The sequence below is a fragment of the Acomys minous genome, assembly GCF_964271855.1.
Source record: "Acomys minous genome assembly, chromosome: 13".
NCBI lineage: Eukaryota > Metazoa > Chordata > Mammalia > Rodentia > Muridae > Acomys > Acomys minous.
Genome location: NC_140495.1, coordinates 48306071 through 48327213, shown reverse-complemented (window position 1 = coordinate 48327213; position 21143 = coordinate 48306071). Strand labels below are relative to the sequence as shown.

The window sequence follows — 21143 nt, the reverse complement described above, 5'->3', positions numbered from 1 at the left end:
TAATACACAAGGCTCATGTCATTTGACTGATTTAAGGCCTTGACTAAATGTTGCTGTGATCAAGTAAAAATTTTGGCCAGTAACTTCTGTGACATTTACTGGCACACGTGGAGATAAACAGTACTACTGCCCCAGTGTTTTTCAGTGTCAAAGCTGAGTCTCACAGAGGCTCTTAGCAAACAAAAGTGCAAGTCTCTTGAGGTCACCTGAGATCCTGTGGGACTCTTCATAATATCAAGGTGTTAGCTCCCTGTGGCTGGCCTTTTCCCAACATGGATCGTCAGCTTCTCCTCCAAATTCCTACTGCCTTTTCAATGGTCTCAGAGACTTTTCCATTTCCTATCTCAAAGCACAATCTGTGTGCTAATTATTAAGCAGGCAAGAGGAAATGGCTTCTTTGGGTGCCTTCATAACACAGTCAGCACTTCTGACTGTTAGGATTAATACAGTAGTAGTTTAAATTATATCCTACTGTGCTTGTTTAGAATGCCTTAGCATTACTCTTTCTGACATATAGAATATCCTGTTTATGATTTGAAATAGTCCTAGAAGGTCCAAGTTATGTAAGTGTCAAGCGCACGTGCCAGTGGTCAGCTCAAGTGCTAACACAGCTGTCAAACATGAAGTACTAGGTTAAGCCAAACCTGAACTAGCACAAGGACGCTGCCAACAGGCCCACCACTTCTGTCTGTATTCTCAATATGAACACCATGCATCCCTTTCCTCAATTTGTATATATTTACATATGTGTGTCAATCTGTGTGTGTAAGTTATAAATGTGTTCATATGTTTCTACTCCAGACACGTGGCTCCTAAGGATCCAAGCAGAGCAGCAGTTTCCTCTTTTCACAGAAGTAGTTTCTATTCATCTTTAGGTCAATTTAAAAAGGGAAGGCTAGTGTGCTGCACACTTGTAATCCCGTACCTTAGAAATTAAAACAGGAGGATCGGGAGTTCAAATCCAAACTTGATTACATAACTAAATCTTCTTTGGGGTTGGGGGGGGGGAGGAAACGGGACTAGAAGTTCTAAATAAAATAAAATAAAATAAAAGTTTTACTTAACATATTTGGTAGTAAAATCTGATCTCAACTGAAATGAGAATAACTATAGTCCTCATTTATCCCAATGAGTGTAAATATTGTTTTAATACATAAGTATTGATGTCCTTGATTTTAAGGTTTTGTCATTGAGAGCTCTAGGGAACGCTATATACAACATAGTATATACCACTAATGCAGCTTTCTAGAATAAAAAACACATTTTAGGACAAACTCAATACCAAGGTTTGAATCGAGCTACACCTCTTTTTGCCTCTACACTCTCCTAATGTATCTTTCAATCATAAAACAAAGACTCACAAATGAGGTTCACGCCTGTAGCTTCTCTAAAGCTTCTTAATCTCTCTTCTTTAAAGGACGTTTAATCTGCACAGAGGTAACAGAACAGGGCTCAAAATACATCCAGGTCCAAAGAATACTCAAGCCAGCAGTCTTGAACCCTATGAGTTCTTCCACATTACAAATGCTACTGCTACTACTTCTAGTAACAACCATGGGTATTTTCCCCACTGTTCTTTAAAACAGGTCATCTGCCCTTTATACACTATACTCCTTTAGCTTGGTACACAGAACCACTCTAAATCTACCCCATGTAGATGCCAATAGCTACCTGAAAAGTAACTGACAATGTTTATCTACTCTTTAATTGCAGTTGCTTTTTTAATTTGATGAGAAACTCTTCCCTACAGATAGATATAAAACATGATTTTAAATTAAGCCAATTTAAACCACCAGTCAAGAGTCCATTTAAATTTACTCATTCTTCAAATAGGCATGCTCTATATAATCTCAATGCACATAAGTAAAGCATGTACATGTTTAATATTTGCTGAGATGAATTTTGCACTCTACATCAAAGCTGAATGAATATCTACTTCATTCTCACAGTGAGTAAAGCAGATAGCAGAGAGCTACAAACTCACTGACTGGTAACTCAGCTCCAGCTCAATGAAATGCTGATTTTATGAACTCTTCTGTACTTACAAAATCAACAGAAGTCTGAATCTACCTACATCAATTTTTACAGCAGAAGCATTCTAAACCTTGTTTTTAAACAATAAAACTACATTAGACATAAAATTAAAGTGTCTGATAAATTGTTTTATCAACTGAATACTTTTTCTTATTATTCAGCATATTCACTGTAACCTTTTCAATCAACAGTTCATGTGCTAATGTGTTTTGCTCATCTATGTATCTTCCAAGCCTACTTCAGTCCCTCAGCTAATAAGATACTCAACAAGAATCTGTAACATAAAGTTAAATATCCCATCTAAATATAGAATCAAACCCATGTATATATAAAGTGCTACAGTTTGCATCGTTTTGTACCCTCCAAAACTCTTGCTGAAGCTTAATCCTCCAAGCAAAAGGTTAGAAAGTAAAGCCAAAATAGAAGCTATTAGGTTGTGAAACTTTCCTAGCGCCTGGAATGGAGTGCAGTCACTGCACACGGAGGCCTGCAGGGTGGGCTCACTCTCTTCCTGTCCTGTGTTAGGCCACGGTGCTGCTCACCTCCATCTCCAAAGGGCACAGAAGAAAAACACCATCTTGGAATAAGCAACAAAATGCTGCTACCCAGGATGCCTAAGTGACCTCTGTGCTTTATCATTCTTCCATAAACTCTGTCACAGCCAGTGGCTCTTCTGGGTGTGTTCTCCTGTTTGTTTAAATCAGACAGAGTCCCACCACAGCATGCCCAGCTTCTGCTGTCTGGGGATGACATGCAACACAGGGACTCTACCAAACAAACTACACTCCTGTCCTTATCAATTCATGTTCTAAGTAGTCATTGGGTCTATATTTATTGCTGGAAATATAGAAAAGTAACTGTTGTACCAAATCTAGACAAATATTTCAAAATAAGAACTTAACATTTCACAAATGTCAAAAACAGTTTTATTCCTAAGTATGAAAATTTAGGTAATTAAATAATTTACCCACCAACTAGCTACTATATGTCTAACATGAAATGATGTGTTTACATATATGCATGTGAAAATAAAATAAATAGATCCATCTTCAAGAAAAGCATAAATGTGAGCCAGGGTGGGGGCACACACCTTTAATCCCAGCACTCGTGAGGCAGAGGGAGGCAGATCTCTGAGTTCGAGGCCATCCTAGTCTACACAGAGAACCCTGTCAAAGAAGGAGGACAAGGAGGAAATGGAGGAGGCAAAGGAAGAGTGGGGGAAAGGGAAGAGGGGGGAGGAGGAAGAAGCAGAGGAGGAAGAGGAGGAGGAGGAACATAAATATGAAAGGATAGTGACATTAGTCAACAACCAACAGTGAATAAAACATGAACATGGAGACCAACTCCACTGAGAATTCCATCAGCTTCTAATAGTGGTGGCAGCTGGACATGGGAGTTGAGGGAATGCTAACTCTAAGATGTCGGGGAGACGCGGGGGTAGCAGGCACAGAATGCAAAACATACCCTAGCTAGTGCTGTACTTCCGTTACAGAGTATCAGACTAGATACTCATAAATGGAAACTCTTGCTCACATTTCTGCAGGGTGGGAAGTGTTAAAGGCAATACACTACAGGTTCCCTTCTGGTGAAACTTCACTCTCTTTTCCAAGATAGTACTTTACACTGTCTGGACCCAATATGACAAAAGGACGAAGGGGAAGAGGCAAAAGGGAGGGAAATGCCCTCTTAGAATGACATTAACCCTTGCAAATGCTTAAAATCATCCTCTCACCTTATTTTTTGATGGCAATTAGATTTCAAACGAATTGAAGCCATAGTGTATGTTTGTATGTGTGTGTAAATATGCGTGTGTGTGGGTGTGTGTGTGTAAACTCATGTCTGCATACACATGTATATGTACATGCAAAAGGTAAAGCTACAAATCTATTTTGGTTTGTTTTTATAATACCATGTGTGGTGGTTTGAGTAGGCAAGGCACACACAGGTTCATGTATTTGAACCTTGGTCACCTGGGAGTGCCACTACTTGAGAAAGATTAGGAGGTGTGGCCTTGTTGGAGGAAGTATGTCACTGGAAAAGATTTTTGGGTTTTCAAAAGCACAAGCCAGTCCTGGTGTCGTTCTTCCTTCCTGCTGCCTGTAGATCCCAATGCAGAACTGCAGCTACCTCTCAGCCACAGTTGCCTATGGACCTCCATGCTTCCTGTCATGCCAATAACAGATTAAACCTCTGAAAGTGTAAGGCAGGACCAATTAAATGCTTTCTTTTTTAAGAGTTGCCGTGGTCATGGTGTCTCTTCACAGCAACAGAACAAGAACAAAAACACTATGGCTTGAACCCAGAACATAGACTCTAGGCAAATGCTGCTTCTCTGAGCTACACTTCCAGCAGCCAAATTTTCTAATGAAATTTTATCAAGCTATTTTTGAGATGTTTCTTTTCCCTAAAACATTAACAATAGTTTCCTAAAATAATTTTATACTCTTGGGAATCTAATTTCTAGAACCAGCTTAAATGTACAAATACTCTTTTAAAAGTACTTTAATCTGCCTTAATTTAACCAAAAATAATTGGAACAAATCTTGTGTCACTTCCCTTAAAGCTTAAATTCAAAACTACATATTAAGGAAAGATAAATGTTTACCTCTCCTTTACCACTTCTTTAATCATCTGTCAGCCATTCTAAAACTCCTGATCTTATTTTATTACCCCATAACTATTAATTTTATCCTCTGATAGAAGAACACTGTTTCCTTAAGGGCAAAAACTCTCAACTCAGTGCTCTCTGAAAACCGCATAGACCGAGAAAACTTTCAACTGAATAAGTATTAACTAAGTGCTCACTGGACTCTGGGTTCTTACCTTGTTAGCACGGGTGTTACCTTAAAATATGACAAACAGAAAGAAGCTTTACAGGTTTTCATCCTAGTGGATCACATTTAATTAAAATGAGTGGGGAGAGAGTAGCAGAGAAAGAGAGGCAAACAGATGGACAGAGAGAATGCATAATAAGAACTGCTCTTTCAAGATTTTCTGATTTACACTTTGCCAGCGTATTCGGCACTGGGTTTGCGTATAACTTATCTCCGTCAAAGACACTTCTAAGTGTCCATCAACTAGCTCATCCACTGAAGCCACTGTTATCCGGTGAGGCAGCATTGTCAACAAAGCCATGCCAATCTAAAGTTTAGGCATGTTTAGACTTCACAATGCTGATAACTATTATAAAATTAAGGAAAATCTAAGATTTAAATTTGTTTAAAAGAAGATATTTCACAAATATTGAAGAAGTAAGTAAAGTAAGTGTAACTCAAATCTAAAATGCATTTAGACATTTTGATAATGATCAATTTTTAAAATCTTAAGGAAAAAACTTTTGGTGAACATCAGGAATAAATAGAACTCGTACTACAAATGAATGCTGAATGTGTAACTCTGAGATGGTTACGCTCAGAACACTGGGTACCAGACAAGGATTATACTAGAGCATTTTCGTGGAACAGTGGAAAAAACTACTATAAATTTGAAAAGTAATAAATGAAGAGTATTTCCGAACCAGAGGAAGTAAATAACCTTATTTATTTGTTAAACTGATGTTAAGGCTAGGAAGATGGCTTGGTAGGTAAAGTGGCTGCCACATAAACAGGACCTGAGCCTGGCCCACAGCACCCATGAAAAAGGCCGGGTTCTGTGGCACATATCTCTAACTCCAGCACTGGAGATTAGGAGACAGGTGAATTCCTGGAGCCCGATGGCCAGCCAGGCTAGCCAAAGCAGGCTCCAAGCCCAGTGAGAAGTCCTGTCTCAAAACAAAGTGCAGAGCGATTGAAGACGACAGCCAGTGTCTTCACATAAATGTCGGTGCACACACACACGCATACCCTATATGCATACAGCACATACAAAAAGTGTTTTATTGTATGTCATATATAGTCTGGTTTTAGAAACAGATTTTCTTAAAAATTGCCTAACTAGTGGTTTTAATAAACTTTCATTACTTTTTTTAAAATTTAAAATACTTAAAGATAGAATTTAAAAGACAGGATATTAAAGAAAAACAATCAACAAAGTTTCACAGTAAAAACATTCTGGAAAAAAGACAGCCTATGGAAAAAGAAAACTCCATTCATTAACAATGACCAATAAAAATTATGTGTAGTTATTACCAACAACATGGTTTAGTCTGTTTTGATTTTGGGAGCTCTTTCCTTCTTTCCTTCCCTCCTTTTTGGTTTTTCAAGACAGAGTTTCTCTATGTAGGTCTGGCTGTCCTGGCACTCACTTTGTACACCAGGCTAGCCTTAAACTCACAGAGATCCAAATGCCTCTGGTGGGATTAAAAATGTACCACCGGCTGGGGTGGGATTTTTAAGGAAGAGTGTCATGAAGTCCTAGCCCAGCTGTCTCTACCTCCCATGTGGTAAGATCACAGGCATTTATCAACAGTGTGCTTTTTAAAATATGTATACAGTACAAGATCAAATAGAGCTAATTAACAGACTTTACATTACCTATTTAACTTTTTATGGCTGAAAACTACATGACGGTCAATTTTTAAATATAACTAATTGTATTTATTGTTTTTAACATACAAATGTTACAGAACATAAAATTTTTAACCTTTGACCAAAATTTTCCCCAATAACTACTCCCTTTACTAATAAGAACCATTCTACTTGAGTCTGTGAATTCAAGTTTTATGTGTCTATATATGAGACAATATGGCATTTATCTGTCAATGTCCAGTATATTTCATCTAATATAATACCTTCTGGGTTCATCCATGCTATTATAGAAATTGGAAGTTTTCTATTGATTATTTTGGCTTTTAGATGTGTATTACAGAGAATTTTATGCCGATCATGGTAGTACATGCCTGTAAAACCGGTATCTGGATGGAAGGCTGAGACACGAAATTATAAGTCTGAAGCTAATCTGGTCTACAGAGTAAAACTCTGCACTTCCAAGAAGCATCAGCAGACAAAGCAATCTGCCAACAAGCTGCTCTTTCTTCCCCTCACTTTATAAAATAACGGAATAGTTGTTTGGATGTTGGGGTTCAATGACATCTGTTTAGAAATCTGCTGTTTTCAAATTTTTAGATTTGTTTGGTACTATACTAATCCCTGCATGGATGTATTCCGTGTACCATGTGTACGAAGTGACCTGAGAGGTCAGAAGCAGGTGTCAGATGCCCTGGGACTGAGATACAAGTAGCTGTAAGCTACTATGTAGGTCCTGGTAATCAAAATACAAGAGCAGTGAATACTCTTAACCACCGAACCATCTCCCTAGCTCCCCTGCTTGGAAATTTCTTTACTATTTCACTTTAACTAAACTATTCCAGTTGACTCATTTTTTCCCTACAAACTCAAATTACAAATTCTAATTCCCCAATAAGATTGTTACAAACATAAAATTAAAGTTTATGTAATACTTTATACGTTTTTAGATACATACACTCACATTTCTACAGTTTGGTAGTTTGTAGATTGCTTGCACTTAAAAAATTTGTGTGACACTGACTAGAACTATATTCCCAATTACAAAAATAAAACATTTAAGTAGAAAATATTAATAGAAAAAAATCCAAATTCACCTCTGATTAATTACTAAAATATTTTACTACCAACCACGAGTTTTTCAGAACTGAAACACATGATGATGTGAATTTCAAACCATGATCCACAAAGTTCATACTTAACCAATACAATTATGTTGATGTACAATCAGATATATAAATCCATTATACCTAGATGTATCATTTTATCTCTTCAAAGACTAATGTAAAGCCGGGCGTGGTGGCGCACGCCTTTAATCCCAGCACTCGGGAGGCAGAGGCAGGCGGATCACTGTGAGTTTGAGGCCAGTCTGGTCTACAAAGTGAGTCCAGGACAGCCAAGGCTACACAGAGAGACCCTGTCTCAATAAAAAAAAAAAAAAAAGACTAATGTAAAGTTATGAGTTCAATCCACACACATACAAGGTCACAAGCTTTTAGTGCTAATCATCCTGCCTAGCCTACTTGGTAAACTCCAGGTCAATGAGAGATTGTGCTCAAAAGGAAAACACCTGAGGAATGAAATGACACTCAAGGTTGCCCTCTGACCTCCACACAAACGTGGACACACACACACACACACACACACACACACACACACACACACACTTGCTCTTTTACCTCTCTTCCATCTTTATACAGGAATATGCAGGTTAAAATCATTTAACATTTATAGTCATCTCACTGTTAGGTTGAGAGGTTACTACAGCAGGGAGAATATACATTTTAACTGCTTATTGAACATTTAAGACATACAAGAATGAGCTAAATAGCACCAATGGGAAGCAATTAAACAACCCTGCCTCCACCAGCACCCCCAAAATACAGGCATATGCAGCAAAACACAAAAAATAAAAATCAATGTCATGGGCAGGTTAGATACAAGAGTAATATTACTAAATGTTAGGCGTCATCCTAGAATGGACTAGCTTAAACCGAACATCTGCAAATGCACATCTCAGGAAACTGGAGGAATAAACTCAACTACTCGCTCATACTCACATGAGTCTGAACAGCTAGCTGTTCGCTCTATGGCTGGTGGCACCACTTGGAGAGGGCTGTAGAGCCTGAGGAGGCAGGCCTTGGCTGGCTCGCAGCTTCCTGGTCTGCAGAGACACGACGGCCCCACCTCTAACTTTGTGGAGTGGACATGCCCAACTGAGCTAAAATAAATTCCCCTCTCTTACTTTGCTTCTCTTATGAATTTTTGTCACAATGCTGAGAAACATGACTAATACAATGTGTAAGTTTGGCAGGGGTATTATATAAGATGAAAATCTGTTGGCATAGAAGAACAGAAATTGATAGCTTAAAAAAAAACAAACAAGGTGAAACAGTGGGGTGGTGCACACCTTTAATCCCAGCACCTGGGAGGTAGAGGCATGTGGGTCTCTGTGAGTCACAGGCCCGCCAGGACATAGGGAGATTCTGTCTTCAAACACCAAGAAAGCAGATACTAAGTACACATAATAGTATATCATAATTCTGGTAAATAAACACAAGTATACATACATGTACATTTGAAAAGATATACACTAAAGTTCCTACCATCTTAAAAGAAACAGGAACACAGTGGCTCATCTTATTTTTGATATTTTCTAATTTGGGGTATATGTATGTTTGTTCCTGTGTCTGTTGGCATGATTATATTGTTTTTATAATAGTGAAAATAAAATCTGAAAATCCAAATGCTGTTTCCAAATACCACATGAACACCAATCTTTAACTACACTAGATCCACATTAGTATGCACTAGTCAAGCTGCCTTTCTGAAGAGCTGCCTTACGTGATGGCTATCTTGAGGAAAGTGTCAATAAAAAATCTAAGTGGGCACTCACTCACCCTGACATGCTAATGTGACTGAACGCTTAATATGACAACTCCTAGCCAAAAACATGGCCTGCTTCAATTAGGAAACAAAATAATCATTATTTTCAATGTACCAACAAATTTAACTTCAAGGAAGTAAAGTAACTTCTATACAAAATATATAGTTGAAAAAGTTTAAAATGTTTTTGTTCATGTTCACAAGTTACAGATACTTATTCTCCAGGTTAATCACTTATTGATATAAAGCTGTATTAGTACAGATTTTTCAACAAAACACGACTTTAAAATAAACCCAATCATCTGTACAAATAATGTATGTAAGGAATGTACAGATAAAATTCTTGCTTCAAATATCTGAAGCAAAATCCAACTGTAATTAAATTCAAGGAATGGCTGAAATACAGAAAAATGAATGAATACAAGGAAAGAATCACATAAAATGTCAAGGATTCTACTACAAGGACTAAATGAGCAGTAGCTAATATTAAAAAGAAACACTACATCAGAAAACAGAACCAGGCCAGGCGTGGTGGTGCACGCCTTTAATCCCAGCACTTGGGAGCCAGAGGCAGGTGGATCGCTGTGAGTTCGAGGCCAGCCTGGTCTACAAAGCAAGAGAAACCCTGTCTCAAAACCACACACACACACACACACACACACACACACACACACACACACACACACACAAAAGGAAAAAGAAAACAGAACTCACATCTACAAAAAGGCAAACAAAGGTCAGGTCTTGAAAAGATGATCATTTTAGGTGGTAGAACGCAAAAACAAGATTGTTTGCTATACAGTAGAGCACCAATGAATTATCAACCAATACAACTGCAGCCTTTTTGTTATTTATTCACATTTTTACTCCAGACACGACTGTGACATTACCTGAGATTATACCATAAAGCTCCATGCCATTCTCCGTTTAAAGAATGGTTCTTATTTGTTTTGTAAAACTGAATCAAAGCCACGCAGTATGTCTCAAGGATAGAAATACAGCTCTGAGCACTTAAATAGTGTGACTATTAATAGCCATTTGCTTGTATTAGAATTATGTATTGCTGCTGCTAGATGGCTCAGACTATGACTCCTTAGCGACAATAATATGCCTGCTTCTAGTCACCTTCAAAGCACTGTTGTGCAACAATGTATACTTATTTTTACAAGTACTCAAAAAATGGCCTTTAATGAAATTGAAACCGATGGCATTAGGAACCCATTTAGTTATTTCTGAAGAATACCTCTTGGTACAAAAGCCACTGACAGTCCTGTTGAATGAGCACACCTAAAGAGTCATGTTTCTTTCAGTTACAAATAAACATTTTTCATAGCCCTAGCTGCTGGATGGGATACGCTTAGGTGGTCAACCCAGACTAGTCAGCTCATTCCGTCATTAGTCACCACATGCACTCTGCCCTGAACGTTACAGTAAGAAAGCTAACCTGGAAATGATCCTTACGCTGGAGAGTCTGTGAATTTGGACAAACTAATACAACTAATACAAAAGGATCAGCTAAGTACCTGATCAAGAGACCATGGGAGCTTGGCACTTGAGGGGTGACTGGCTAGGTGTCTGCTACACAAAATGAGGAACCAATTCAGAGCCTCAAGACCCACATAAAAATCTGGTGGCATGGTGGTGTGCGTCTGTCAACTCAGCTTGCGGGGAGTTTGAGGACGGTGAGCATGGGGCCATGAAGTTCATTAGGCAGCCAGCCTCGCTAGAGAGAAGGGGTCAATGAGAGGCTTATCTTAAGATAGAGAACTGAAGAGATGGCTATTTCTACGGTGTATGTATGATTTCTGGTTTGCGACGTAACAGTTACAGAGGTTTACATTGAAATGTTGTTACTGCTCTTATCTCAGTGTCAATGGTTCTTGCTTCCATAGTTTGTGGGGCTCTTATATGTGCTAAACAAGAACTCTACCACTGAACATGATCCTCAAAATAATTAGCACTGGCTGAGCTTCAGAGGACGCAGGTTTGACTCCTAGCACCCACAAGGTGGCTCACAACAGTCTGTTAACTCCAGTCCCATGGAATCTAATGCCCTCTTTTGGTCCCTGCTAGCCCCAGACATGCATATGGTAGACAGACATACAACCAAGCAAAAACCACAGACATACAAAAAGTATTTTATTATTTAAAGATATGACAGCAAGCCAGATGTGGTGGCGCACACCTGTAATCCTAGCACTCAGGGAGGCAGAGGCAAGAGGATCTCTGTGACCTTGAGGCTAACCTGGTCTACAGAATCCAGAGAAGGCTACACAGAGAAACCCTGTCTCAAAAAAGCAAAACAACAACCAAAAAAAAAGGAAAAATATATGACAGCAATTTTAAAAAACAGTTCTTTACACACACCCGGGTACACACATGCACACACCACACGAAAAAAGCCACACATACACATACAAACACAAAGAGACCACACGAACACTAAGAGACAGACCCATTGAACTCTGTAAAACCTAACTGTACTTATTTTCATACTGAATTCCCTGAAACTACATTTATTTGACTGCAATCAAGGAGCCTTTCCTATAAAGATTTCAGAGTCTCTGACTATTGTCACATGTTCACTGAAGAACTAAAAACTTGAAGCTTCAATTACCAGCAACAAGTACACAAAGCTAGACCTCTAAAGATGCATGAAGCACTACACCATAAGCCTCAGACAGTTGGAAAATAGGAATACCACACTGACCTAAATTTTTAAAAAAAAAAAAAAAAAAAACTGATTGCAGCATCAGAGATCAGTATATTAAAGTCTTGCTGCAAATTCATTTACCACCACCTGTAGCACAAAACACAAGAGTCATTAGGATAAGGATGTTTGAACAATCATATGGTTTCATGAAAATATGTATTGTAGATAAAGACAAAACCATAAAAAAAAAAATCACAGAATACATGAATAGCAAAGAAAACATTTTACACAAGAAACTGAGAACATAAAAGCTGGTGGTGGCTCGGTGGTGGTGGCGCACACCTTTAATCCCAGGACTTGGAAGGCAGAGGAAGGTGGATCTCTGTGAGTTGGAGGCCCGTGTGGTCTACAGAGTGAGTTCCAGTATAGCTAAGGATACACAGAAAAAACTCATCTCAAAAAACCAAAACCAAACAAACAGAAACAAAAAAATAAACACAGTTGTTGTCCACTACAGAAAAAAAAATAGAACTGATGATGAAAGTGTCAACATTAATGAACAATATGCATAAATTATGTATATAGAAATATGCCATGTTTTCATGCATGCTACATTTATTAAGGACCCAGACTTTCAAACTTAGATACACAGTACAGATACAAATCTATTGTTAATAAGAAAATCCCAGTCATATTACACAGAATATTTGCTCCTTCATTCTGTATTAGATTTTCAGGGGCCATATTTACACTATGCATTAAGAATTCACAACATTATTTTGGGGATCATGTTCAGCAGTAGAGTTCTTGTTTAGCACATATAAGAGCCTCACAAACTAGGAAACAAGAACCACTGACACTGAGATAAGAGCAGGAACAACATTTCAATGTAAACTTCTGTAACTGTTATGTCACAAACCAGAAATCATATACAGTAGAAATCCATAAATGTTTCTGATTGGTTCCTTTCTATTCACACACTGTCCTACGCCCATTCCTACAGCTACTGTGTTTTTTAGGCATGTTGTACCTCCTAAAAACACTTCCAAATATGCTCACCACAGCATGATTACCTCTCCTAGTTTGTGAACATGTAAGTCAGGGTCTGTTTGTTTCCTCTGTTACTTTCCGGACTCGCTCAAAGCAAGCAATACTAAATGACTCAAAATAAAAGCTAAATGATTTTTTTTTTTAAGTCTAATTTGGAAGCTGAGAAACGTCAACAACAGTGGTAGACACCTATTCCCACCTTCTCGTGAATCTGGAGCAGGAGGATAAATTTATTGCTAAAAGGGCTAGGATTGACTCAGTGGTGAGCACAGGAGGAGGGAGAGGAGGAGAGGAGGGAAGGAGAGAGGTGGGGTGGAAAGGGCAGGAGAAAAGGCAGGGTGGGGGAAGGGTGAGGAGCAGGGAGAAACGGAAGAAAGAAAAAGGAAAGAGAAAAATGTAGGTCAGTGAAGAATTATTTTTTAAAAATTCAACAGAAATGAAATAAAAATTGATATGCAAAATATTTATGAAAAGTTTAAAATAAATACTTTACTAACATTCTTAACAATGAACTTTAATCTGGCATAAGCTGATCCTAAAAATATTTTAGCATATAAAGCATAAGAAAGTAAATTAAAATGCTACCACTAACAAAAGTTTTTGTCAAAGCAAACAAGACAATAATCAAAACTGAGTGACCACCAGGTATAGTGTTGCACACCTTTGATCACAGCATTTGGGAGGCAGAGGCAGGTAGGTGGGTTTCTGTGAACTGGAAGCCAGACTGGTCTACAAAGCGACAGCCAGGGTGACACAGAGAAACCCTGTCTCAAAAAAAGCCAGCAAAAATAAAACCTGAGTGACCTACGAAAAACATCAGCAAACCAAACACAGTTTATTTTTAAGTAAGTATTAATATAGTAACAACCCAAGAGATAAGTCATGTTGTAAGCTACCTAGCTGTCCAATGAGGTGGCCTCCAGCCAAGTGTGCCTCTATAAATTTTAAATAATTAAAATTCAGTTCAGCCACATTAGTGACATTTCATGTAACATTTTTTGACAGAACAGATTTTAAAACAGCTCTTCATCACTAGAGAAAGTCTACCAAACATTGCTGGCCTATGTTTCCTGAAGGCCCAATGAAGCCTAACAGAGCACTATTCTTTATGGGTATAGACAAGGTATTTTGTTTTTAATATTTCATTAGTATTATTGGGTATTAAGTAGAAAAGATTACTTAAACAAGCAAGGAGTGCCAGGCAGTGGTGAGTCACACCTTTAATCCCAGCACTCCAGAGGCAGAGGCAGGCGGATCTCTGTGAGTTTGAGGCCAGTCTAGTCTACAGGGCAAATTCCAGGACAGCCATGGCTACACTGAGAAACCCTATCTCGAAAAACCAAAAAATAATAAAGAGATAGATATAGATAGATAGATAGATAGATAGATAGACAGACAGACAGACAGACAGACAGACAGACAGACAGATCAAAGCAAGGTGTGTAATATTCCTAAACCACAGTACTAAACTTAAAATTCATTAATTACTTGCCTTTTAAACATGATTTTACCAAAATTAGTTTCATGTATTCAATTCTACGTCAATAGAACTAATTTTTTCCATACCTGGTTTTTTTTAATGTTATGTTCTAGTATGTTATTTATTTATTTATTTATTTATTTATTTATTTAAGGTTTTTCGAGACAGGGTTTCTCTGTGTTAACAGCCCTGGCTGTCCTGGACTCACTTTGTACATCAGGCTGGCCTCGAACTCAGAGATCCCCCTGCCTCTACCTCCTAAGTGCTGGGATTAAAGGCATGCGCCGCCGCCGCCGCCACCACCACCACCGGCTCCATGCCTGTTTTTATAGTTTCAATTACCACTGTTTATTCTGATCTATAAATAGACTAGTATACAAAGAGGCGACTTTAATTCAGAGTTACTATGAATCAATATTGTTCAGTTAGCAAACACAAGACTGAAGCTTCTCAATGTGTCTCTATAAAACAAATGTCTTCTTTAGATACACATACAAGTGATCGTGACCCATGATATGTACCTCTACATATCAAACACACAACTCAGTCCTCAGGGTACACTGGACTTACTCTGTCTTTGTCCTAATTACTAGGGAGTGATTATCAGAGTGGTGTCCTTCCAGACTGCAACAGATCATGGGTAAACTTATCAAGAAACACAGTCAATTCTCTGCCTCATCTGAAACTCCGTGATTCAAAACCCCTAGTGATAGGATGCGGCAGCATCTAAGTAGCCCTGCCGCTCTCAGAATGAGAGAGCCTCGATACACGCATCCAACAGCTGGCAAGCACGAGCATAAACACACACACAGCAGAAACTTCATTCACATTTACCAACTACTATTTTCTATTTTTAATTTTACATTTTCAATTATTTAAGAACTACTATAGCAGCCAAGTAACACAAAACATTAAACTGTATATCCAAGAGTATTCAAGTTCTTAATTAAACACATTTAACTGCAGTAATTTTTAACCATTTTTTCCTATGTGCACCTTAGCCAGTTGGCTTTCTATGACAAATACTAAATGTCCTTTTCAAATTTTTCTAACAGGTACATTATTGATGATTTATAGAAGTTTCTTATGGTGCTGTCAGACTGCAAAGCTTTCCCACGTGTGCAGTGATTTGCAGCACAATATAGCTTAGCTTTATAAAGTTACAAGCATTCTGCTCATTACCCTGATTTAAAAACTATTAGCATCTGACTTGTAGGAAACACAATGCTCCTGATGTGACACAACTTTATAAGGAAAAAAATCTGTCCATCTTTTTCTTTAGGTTTAGTTTGAACTTTTTTATGGAAAAAAATAACAAGCAAATAGCTTCAACTACTGCCAACTAATGATACTATATTTCATCTGTACCAGGGGCAAGCGAACTTTCTGTAATGATCCAGGAAGTGTTATTTTAGGTCGTTTGCACGACCCAAGTGTTTGTGCCATGACTATGTATCTTTGCCTTTGTATTGCAAAAGCCAACCACAAGCCACATATGATTCAGTAAAACCTCATTTACAGAAACAGACTACAGTCTGGATGGGCTGTTGTCCATGGCCTCCTGAAGAACCTCTACTAGCACTGTACGACAGCTGCAAACAGCGCTTATCTACAACTCATCTGCTCACGTGACCTTACTTGGAAATAGAGTCTTTGTAGATGTAATCAAATCAAAGATCTCAATTTTAGATCTTCCTGGACTTAGGACCGGCTGGCCCCTCAGCCCAGTGACTACTCTCCTTGTGAGCATGTCTCTTCACGTCTGTCCACTGAGATCCTGAGTGGGCGAAGGAGGACCTCCTTGTTTATCCTGCCACGCTTCCCAATCTGATTCTTTTATTAAAACTTTCTGTTACTTAACACTTTCTCATTCTGTAATTTCTGGGGGTTGGGAGAGAATTTATCATGAGTAAAATTGCCTTTCATCAAAAGACAGCTGTCTGGCTGTCTTCCAACAGAGTTGTATTTGTGGTGCTCAGTACCTACACTCATTAGTTATTGGGGCTTAAATACAAAATTATCACAGTCTAGCATCCTTTCCCAAGTGATAGCTGAATACTTGTAAAAACCCAAATCACTCCCCACCCATTAGTCAGCTGCCCAATGGTTCACTTCTTAAAAGAGTCTGGAAAGACACGTAATTCTTATCTTCTAATAACACTATAAAAAATGATGATTATCTCACAGGCATTAACCCCACCAGTATCATCAGACATTTTGAGTCACTATGAACTCACATATTTAAACACAAGTATCTGAAACCACTGAAGAGGTCATCTTTTTTGATTCTCAAGTTGTCTTATTTTTGGCCCAAACTTGGAGTCTGAGTTCTCTGACTTCAGATTTATTTTCTGCATTCTTTGCCTACTTCCTTAAATTTCACTGACTGTTCGTAGAACTAATAATACAAAGAAACTTCAAGTCAGATATTGTAAAAAAAAAAAAATTAACTTAATTTTAGTTTTGGTGTATAATTTTTATTTGCAATTTTTATAATAAAATTTTGTAAAAAAATTTTGAAACTTTGTTATCACTATAACTTTATTTAACTATTGATCAGTTGTGTCATATAAATGTTAACAAGTACTTCATCTTAAGAAACAGACTAGTTTTTAGTTGTGAACATTTTTATTTGTTAACATTCTCACACAGATAAAGGTAGAAAGACTTTATGAAGCAATTTCAACTTTTTAAGATAGTTCTGACCAGGAGCAGTGGTCCTACATTTAATCTCAGTGCTTGGGAGGCAAAGGTAGGAGAAGCTCTGTGAGTTCGAGGCCCAGTCTGATGCTCACAGTGACCTAAAGGACAGCCAGGGCCACAGAGTGAGACCTTCAAAAGTCTAGTAACTTGAAATCACTAAAAGAAAATATAACCATTAATTACTAATGATAAAAATGCCCATAACTCATATATTTTCTTCCCAAAAGAACATGAATGCAGTATATACAAAATATATACTATTAAACATTTTTTTAAAAGATTTATTTATTATGTATACAGCATTCTGCCTGCACGACAGAAGAGGGCACCAGATCTCATTATAGATGGTTGTGAGCCACCATGTGGTTGCTGGGAATTGAACTCATGACCTTTGGAAGAGCAGCCAGTGCTCCTAACCTCTGAGCCATCTCGCCAGCCCCCACTATTAAACATTTTAAATGTAAGCTTTAGTAACAAATCACTGCAAAGACAGCTTTACTTCATGGTGTAGACTACATTTTGTCAACCACAGATAAGAATATCTAGATTACCATCATTTTAAATGAGCTGATACCATTGTGATTAAGATCATGGCTAGCCAAGAGCAGAACACTGTTACATAAATCCTTTAACTGCCAAAATGGATTTAATCTATTAACCACAAAAGATAGCTACAAAAACACTATTTTCAATTTGTACATAAAGTTAAAAATGTTTGTCACCACACCTGTCACAGCAATCAAGATACTGAATCAACCTATGTCTCCAGCATCAAATAAAAGTTTAGTAAAATATTTCCTATACAAGGAAATATTAATCACTTTAAAATGTAGCCTATATATACAATAAAATATTATTCAGTCACAAAAAATAAATACAAGTCCCAGATCTGCACCAACATGAACAGAATCAGAAGGCAGTATATCCAGTGAAATATGAAGAGGCACCACATACTCGCTTTTAAATGTAGAAACTAAAAAGTTGACTTCAAAAAGTAGGGCAACAGTATGGCCACCTGATTTGAGGTAAGGGACAGAATGTTGAAGGACATACAGTTTTTAACCTTTTCATCATCTACAGTCAATCCAAATCATGGCTTTAAATTCTAAACACTCTTACATAGCTTCCAAATGGCTATGTCCTTAGATTCTTTTTTTTTTTTTTTTTTTTTTTGGTTTTTCGAGACAAGGTTTCTCTGTGTAGCCTTGGCTGTCCTGGACTTACTTTGTAGACCAGGCTGGCCTCGAACTCACAGCAATCCGCCCGCCTCTGCCTCCCGAGTGCTGGGATTAAAGGCGTGCGCCACCACGCCCGGCTTCCTCGGGTAACGCCATCAAAGGGGCTGGAGAGACGGCCAAGTGGCAAAGAGGACTACTCATCCAGAGGTCCTGGGTTCAAGTCCCAGCACCCAAATGTTGGTTCACAACCTTCTTGCTCTCTTCTAGCATGCAGGTGTACATGCACATAGAGCACTTATGTACATAAAATGCATGTCCTCTAACTCTTGGCAACCATCTCCAGCTGAATCTCAAGTCAAAGCGTGTGTCCTCTACATCTTAGTTCCCAAAGCTCACAGCAGACTGCTCCTCCTTCAGTTCTCCTCATTCTCAAGTAATGTTGACACCAATATTTTTCTGTGGAGGCCAAATTCTCATCAACACTAACTTCAATATCCAAAATCTAACCCTATCTCCCCAAAGTCTCCCAGTCTTCAGTCATGGAGTCACAGATACCACAAGAAATAAGCAGATCCTCCCATTTCCTTGAGAGTAAAAGAAAAACTTGCCAGACATGATAATTCCAGAGTTCAGGAAGCTGCAGGAAGCTCATTTGAAGTTCACGGCCAGCTTGAGAGTTGGGGCAACGCCCTCTGTGCATACCCTTTCCCCCCAGGACCAAGGAAAATGTCACTGCCCTTCCAGAGAGTTCCCTCCTGTACCAAAATGACTGAAAAGCAACTTTATTCCTTTCAAAATGGCGCTATGAGGAAGGAAATGTAAAAGGACCCAAAGGAAAGTAACAGGAGCTTTTTCACTATTTCCAATAAAATCAAAACAGGAAACAGATCAAAATTATATCCAATTAGACAATTCAGCAATTCTCTCAACCATCGTGGTTGAGAAGTTCAAGTTCCCTGCAAAGAACAGAGTATCTGTTTGAGCTAAGAGTGTGCACAAGTCCCTGGGCTTCAGGCCGAGTAGCAGGAAAGGGCAGGCCGTGACAGCAGAAGCATGTGGCAGAGGACCCAGAAAGCAGACACTGCAGGCCGGAAGCATAACCTTTGATGGCACTCTGCTGGTGATGTATTTCCTGCCAGTCAGCCTCTAGCTCTTACATGCACCACAAGCGCAATGAAGGAGCACCACCTGCTTTCCAAGTGTTTGAACAACGGAGCTTCTGGGGAACACATGTTCCAAGTAAAAGTACCACAGCTAAGAAAGCAGCACATCTGGTCCTTAGTACACACAGCCCGCTCGCTGGCACTCCCCCTCCCCACTCCCTCTCTCTTTCTCTCACCAAGTAATTCAATAAACTAGACAAACTACAAACAGAATAAGAAGCAGCTAATTAAAACAGCTCAAGCAAGAACCAAGAATTTGAGGAACTTCATGAAAATCATTAAATCAGAAAGTCATGTTCTGTCCATTACCAAGGTATTTTCACAGGTATTTCTTCACTGACCAATCTTACCCTTGCTCTCAAAAGTCAAACAGGAGAATTTAATATTCCCTTTGCATTTTCACAATATTTTCACAGTAGCGAAGGCCTAGAAGACATTCAACATAATATTCATTATTCTGGGTATATGAAGTTAAATTCAGTTGTTTTGCTTGTGTTTTTTTTTTCGTGTGTGTGTGTGTGTGTGTGTGTGTGTGTGTGTGTGTGTGTGTGTATTTTGTTTTTGTTTTTCTTTCAAGACAGGACTTTTCTGTGTAGCCTTGAACTGTCTTGGACTTGCTTTGTAGACTAGGCTGGCCTCGAACTCAGAAATCTGCCTGTTTCTGCCTCCTTAAGTGCTGGGATTACAGGTATGCACCACTGTGCTTGGCTCATTTAAATATCTTATAATCACTATCAATTTTTAATCAAAACTAACTTAATGCATTTTATATAAAACACTTCTGTTACTTAATTACTTGAAATTCCTTTAGTTCTCATTCATTGACATTAATACTCAAGAATAATAGACTATTTCTTTTCATATTTTTTCTTTTTTTTCTCCTTTATTAATTTATTCTTGTTACATCTCAATGGTTATCCCATCCCTTGTATCCTCCCATTCTTCCCTCCCTCCCATTTTCCCCTTATTCTCCGCCCCTATGACTGTTCCTGAGGGGGATTACCTCCCCCTGTATATGTTCATAGGGTATCAAGTAATAAATATTGCTAGTACATAAATTAAAAGGCTTAAAATTTTTAAATATGAATTCACCTGAAAGAGAAACAAAGCTGCGACATTCACACCCAGGCACAAAGAAATGACTTAGAAAGGGAACTCTTAAAAACCCAGGAATTTGTTTTTAATAGCTGAGTAGTATTCCATAGTGTAAATGTACCACAGTTTCTTTATCCATTCTTCTACTGATCAACATTTAGGCTATTTCCATGTTCTGGCTATTATGAATAAGGCAGCTATGAACATGGTTGAGCAAATGTTCTTGTTGTGTACTGGAGCATCTTCTGGGTATATTCCAAGGAGTGGAATAGCTGGGTCTTGAGGAAGCCTTATTCCCAGTTTTCTGAGATAGTGCTAGATAGATTTCCAAAGTGGTTGTACTAGTTTGCATTCCCACCAGCAACGAAGGAGTGTTCCTCTCTCTCCACATCCTCGCCAGCATGTGGTGTCACTTGAGGTTTTTATCTTAGCCATTCT

At 38.4% G+C, this 21143-nt stretch overlaps 1 protein-coding gene across 5 annotated transcripts in view; it reads right to left on the bottom strand.

Annotated features, from left to right (window-relative positions):
- The window catches only part of TCF12 (transcription factor 12), a 262121-nt gene that overhangs the window by 208822 nt on the left and 32156 nt on the right, over positions 1-21143 (bottom strand). Inside the window, exon 3 of one of the 5 annotated variants that reach the window (XM_084752925.1) lies at positions 1362-1427. The exons of the other annotated variants lie outside the window; for them this stretch is intronic. The gene's annotated coding sequence lies outside the window, so the exon portion shown is untranslated. The remainder of the gene's footprint in view (positions 1-1361; positions 1428-21143) is intronic. 5 annotated transcript variants of the gene reach the window in all.